The sequence below is a fragment of the Trachypithecus francoisi genome, unplaced genomic scaffold (genome assembly GCF_009764315.1).
Source record: "Trachypithecus francoisi isolate TF-2019V2 unplaced genomic scaffold, Tfra_2.0 Lachesis_group11, whole genome shotgun sequence".
NCBI lineage: Eukaryota > Metazoa > Chordata > Mammalia > Primates > Cercopithecidae > Trachypithecus > Trachypithecus francoisi.
Window position 1 is genome coordinate 63,898,874 of NW_022681456.1, and position 5,884 is coordinate 63,904,757.

The window sequence follows — 5,884 nt, forward strand, 5'->3', positions numbered from 1 at the left end:
CACAAGAGTCAAACTGAAGAAATATCTGATGTCTAAAGTTGGAACAATTTGATCAATAAAATAAATATAGTAAAGGCATATAACCCAAAGGATAAAATAAATAGTCATGTGTCTATACTGATATAAATCAACGACTGAATAAATAATGTAGGAAAAGAGACAAATCTTTATTACGGAATTCCAAATAATATATGTAGGTCCCCTTCCTCCAGGGGGTATAGCTTAGTTCTTCCCCTGCCTCCCTTCTGAGTGTGGGCTTGACTTAGTGATTCACTCCAAGGAATAGAGTATGGAAAGAGAAAACAGTAACTTTACAATGGAAAAGCCTGTAAACACTACCTTAACCAAGTGATGAAGATTAACATCACAGGTAATGTCACATGAATATCATATGCCCCCTAATACAATGCAATGAAAAAGGCACTTCATCTCTGTGTTATTCATTTCAAAATTCCATAACCCCAGCCTAACCAAAATAAAAACATCAGACAAACACAATTTGAGGGACATTATACAAAATACCTGACTAGTACTCCTTAGAACTTTCAAGGTTAGGAAAAACAACTAAAGCCTAAGAAACTGTCAGAAATCAGAGATGACTAAGGAGCCATGACAACTAAATGCAATGAAATATCCTGGATGAGATTTTAGAACAAAAAAGGCAAATTAATGGAAAACCTGGTGACATTCAAATAATGTCTTGACCTTAGTTAATCATAATATACTAAAGTCTATTTCTTTTTTTTTTTTTGAGACGGAGTCTGGCTCTGCCGCCCAGGCTGGAGTGCAGTGGCCAGCTCTCAGCTCACTGCAAGCTCCGCCTCCCGGGTTCACGCCATTCTCCTGTCTCAGCCTCCCGAGTAGCTGGGACTACAGGCGCCCGCCTCGTCGCCCGGCTAGTTTTTTTTTTGTATTTTTTAGTAGAGACGGGGTTTCACCGTATTAGCCAGGATGGTCTCGATCTCCTGACCTCGTGATCCGCCCGTCTCGGCCTCCCAAAGTGCTGGGATTACAGGCTTGAGCCACCGCGCCCGGCCTAAAGTCTATTTCTTACAAATGTACTATCATAATGTAAGTGTATAACAGTAAGGGAAACTAAAACTGGGTGAAGGGTCTAAGGGTACTCTCTGCACTATCTTACAACTTTTGCACAACTATAAATTATTCCAAAGTAAACAGTTGATTTTTTCAAACTTATAACCAAAAATATAATTACTCATTTAATCAATATACTACCTTAAAGCCAAAAAGTGGCAAACACTGGAAAACACTGAAAAATATTTGACAAATAGAGTAAGATATACAAGAGAACACTACTAAAGAAAAGTCAGCTTTGGAAGCCAAAATTAAAACAGAGCACTCAGACTTTGTTCCCTCCCTCTTACCTCATGCAAAGGGGGAGAAACGACTCCTCCTAGTATTCAATACTCTATATGGTAAGGTTTATTCTCTAGTAAGAAACTATGGAAATAATCTCCAAAAGTATAGCCTTGATCCTAACCCTAGAGCCCTTGTTGGGTCCCCAGGAAAAAAATTTTGAACCGCTGGCAATTTTTTTTCCAGTCACGGGTCACTAGCTTTTGCAAATACAATCTATGAAGTATAGATTTTATTGTTCTTTCAAATGCAAATATTCCAAACACCATTTTAACTTATAAAATTTCCAGAAATTCTTCAAAATGATAATGGGCCTAATTATCACGTGGTTTCTCTTCTGACCCAATCACATGCTATACTTGCTGGTCTGTGACTAGGGCAGAGAGAGAAATTCTCATCCCAGTTGCACCAGACAGGATTGTGTAGGAGATTGGGTTTGCAGCTGCAATATGGTAAGGAAAAGTAGCAGGGGCCACTAGTCAGAGCTGTCTGGAGACCAGGTTTTGTATGACTTGTGTATTCTGCAATTCAAAACAACAGAGGCTGGGCACAGTGGCTCAAACCTTTGATCCCAGCACTTTGGGAGATGGAGGTGAGGAGGTTTTGCTTGAGCCCAGGAGTTCAAGACCAGCCTGGGCAACATAGAGAGATGCCATCTCTCCAAAAAAAAAAAATAAAAATAAAAATATATATGTATATATATACACACACACATACACACACACACACACAAACAAAAACAATGGAGAGAGAAATAGGGAGGAAGGGAAGAAAGAGAAAAAGCAATATGTAATCTTAATACCATATAATCATAATTACAAACACCATTGTTTACTGAATGCATCCTCAATGTCAGTGCTAGATGTTGTATATCAGCTGTCTGGTCTGATTCTTGAAATAACTGAATGAGAAGAGTATAATTATTTTCCCCATGTTGTAGCTGGTGTCTGAAAGAGATTGCATCACTTGTCTGTCTGTGGCAGAACTACAGCTGGAACTGTGGCACTAAATCAAATAATCTTTCTAGTAAGGAAAAGTGGTCTTTCTCAGAGGTCTACTCTCCATTTAAAACCATTTTTCTAATAACACACTAAACTTGTCATCATCAAAAACAAACAAAAAGGTCAAAAGATTTGGACACTTGATCAAAGAGTATATGCAGATGTCAAAGAAGAAATATATAAACAGATACATAACATTAGTCATCAAGGAACTGCAGATTAAAACCACATGAGATATCATCACACATTCACTAGAATTGCTAAAATAGAAAGGATCATTGGCAAGAATTGATGAGGATGTAGAGCAACTGAAACACTGGTTCATTGCTGGCGGGAATGCAAAATCGCACAACCAACTTAGCAAAAGATTTTGCAGTTCCTTAAAAGGTTAAAAACACACCTACCATACAACCTAGTCACTTTACTTTTAAGAATATGGAAGTCCATACCAGGATTTACCCATAAATGTTCATACTAGCTTTGTTTGTAGTAGCCAAAAACTGAAAACAATCTAAACGTCTATCAGCAAATGAGTGTATAAAAGAATTGTTCTAAGTTAATACACCAGAATATTACTCTAATAAAAAAGGAATGAATTACTGATACATGCAAAAACATAGATACTCTCAAAAGCATTATGCTAAGTGAAAAAGTGGACCCAGAAGACTATATTCAATATTTTTCTATTTATATAAAATTATAGAAAAGACAAAACTAGAGTTATGGAAAGCACTAGTTCCAATCAGTAGATTCCAAGGGCTGGGTAATGGGAGAGGAGATTGTGCAAGGGTACAAGAGAAATTTAGGTGGGGGATGGAAATGTTTTACACCTTGATTGGAATAGTGGTTAAATAGGTGTATGCATATGTCAACATTCATGGAGTTGTCCACTTAAAATTGACAATTTTAACTGTACGTAAAGTATTTCTTTAAAAAGTAAGTTACATGGTTGAAAAGACTCAACAAGTAACTAAAAAGTGGCTGTCAAAATGAATTGCTAATTAGGCAATTATAAAAGATTAATAAATATAAAAATTTGGGGAAAATTTACACCCACATAAAATAAATTTGCATGAACCTTTAAATTCCTAACACAATTTAGAGAAATCAGAACTGGAAGTCAGCAATGTTGTGTTATGGGTGGAAGATGAAAGAAAAATTATTCTGAACTCTATTTAATGTACTAGTAAAATAAGGCTTTGGCCCTATATTACAAAATTTGGTGGGAAAATATCCACTAAGTGTTTTAAATTTATAAAATACTTAACATATATCCTAGTTTTTATGATTCCCTACCTCATCCCCTATTTCGACCAGCTATTAATCCATATCATAGCAGCTAAGTGGCTTCTACTGAACCATTTTTCTCTGAGACTCTATAGCCTTCTTCTTCCCTCTACCTGGACCCCTTGACTGCCATCTCTGTTGCTAGTCTCGTTAAGGTTTCTACCACCAGCAGACAGGCAAAAGAGATCAAGAAACTGCAACCCAAACCTTTAGGATGCCACAATGTTGGCTTATTATGTCTTCCTGGCTTTTTCAGGGATTTTTAGGTTGAAAGAAAAAAAACAAAAACAAAAACAGCAAAACCCCCACCATAACCACTACTCCAATTAGATCAAATTATGAGTAGGATTGTCAAAAGCTCAGCTGGGCCTCAAGAGAACAGAAAAATGGTCTACACAATTGGGTCTCCCAAGAACTTATCAGACAGCTTCTCTCTCTGCCTCTCATTCTTCTGTGGTCATGTGGTCTTGATTATCTCACCCAAAGCTGCTACATTGTCTGACTTTTCTCATGATTGGCTTTTTCTGCTTATAAAACTGGACGTATACAGTTGAAAATGGCCACCAGCCCTAAGGCCACATCAGCTTAGAGCTCAGTGCTCATACCTATCTAACTAAGTTTCTCTATCTCTTAGATCCAGTTCTTCAAAGAGAATCAAATTGACATTTTTTGGGTTAGCTGAGTCTGGGGATCAGGGATTACTTATGTAAACAGCGCTGTTGGACAGGCAGCTTCATGGGCTTGTGACCTGTGCAGTTGCCCAGGGTCCTGGGCTCAGAAAAGATCTGCATACTCAGTTTAATGTTCAGCTGTCACTATAATGAAATTCTTAATTTTGGAACAAGGGGCGCTGCATTTTCACTTTACACAGGGCCCCATAAATTATGGACCTGATTCTGCTGATATGGGGCAAGACTCAGTGGTATAGGCAGATTTTCTTATCAGAAGATGTTGGCAGATAGGGAATATTTGGTGTATTCATAGTCTTGGTTTTCATAACCAGGCTTCTCTCTATTTTGTACTCATATCCTTGCTTAGTACTTCATTTGTCTAATAGGCAAATTAGGAACAAATTGGCTACTAATAGGTGCTAACATCTGTTCTAGGCATTGGAAGTATTTGGTGTACAAGACAGTTTATTCTGTCATGAACTTAGTGACAAGCCAAGTTACTCAGTCCTAGAGTTACGACTTTGCTCAATTCCTTCTCAAAAAACTGACATTCTGCCCATAACTTCTTTCCTGAAGCTTCCTGTCTGCTCTAGTTATTACTCAGGCAGTGTAACTGAAAAGCATGCTGAGACCTTAGTGGCAGAGACTGGTAGGGAAAAGAAGCTGGTAATAGGATTAGCGGATTTGCCAGACTGAAGTCTATTTTTTTTTTTTTTGGCCTCACTTTAACCACACTGAGTCCCTATAGACTAGTCAGCAGTCTAATATGGTAAGTCCAAAAGGTATAGTAAGCTTGCTTCCAGCTGTCATTAATACTCAAGTTAGTTTTATCTGATAGGAAGTGGGAGTCCAAAGCCAGGGAGTAATAAAACGCATTCGAGCAACAACATCGTGGTTGTAGGTCCTGGATTTATTCTGTGGCAAGAACTCTAGCCAGGAGCTGAGAATATAAGAAAATAAGGCCCAGCTTTCTTTCTTTCTTTTTAAATAACTTTTCTTTTATGTTCAGGGGTACACACGCAGGTTTGTTATATAGGTAAATTGCATGTTACAGGGATTTGGTGCACAGCTTATTTTATCCTCTAGGTAACCAGCATAGTACCTGATCATTTTTCAATCCTCACTCTCCTCCCACCCTCCTTCCAGCTCAATATTTATTGTTTCCTTCTTTGTGTCCTTATGTACTCAATCTTTAGCTCCAACTTATAAGTGAGAACTTGCAGCATTTGGTTCCGCCTGCCTGCCTGCCTGCCTGCCTGCTTTCCTTCCTTCCTTCCTTCCTTCCTTCCTTCCTTCCGTCTTTCCTCCCTCCCTGCCTCCCTCCCTCGTCTCTTTCTTTCTCTTTCTTCTTTCTTCCTTCCTTCTCTCTTTTCTCTCCTTCCTTCCTTCCTTCTCTCTTTCTTTCTTCTTTCTTTCTCTCTCTTTCTCTCTCTCTCTCCTTCCTTCCTTCCTTCCTTCCCTCCCTCCCTCCCTCCCTCCCTCCCTCCCTCTTTCTTTCTTTCTTTCTTCTTTCTTTCTTTCTTTCTTTCTTTCTTCTTTCTTTCTCTC

At 38.4% G+C, this 5,884-nt stretch overlaps 1 pseudogene; it reads right to left on the bottom strand.

The window, feature by feature from the left end:
• Positions 1-1,355: 1,355 nt before the first annotated feature.
• LOC117091285 lies at positions 1,356-1,492 on the bottom strand (annotated as a pseudogene).
• Positions 1,493-5,884: the final 4,392 nt, after the last annotated feature.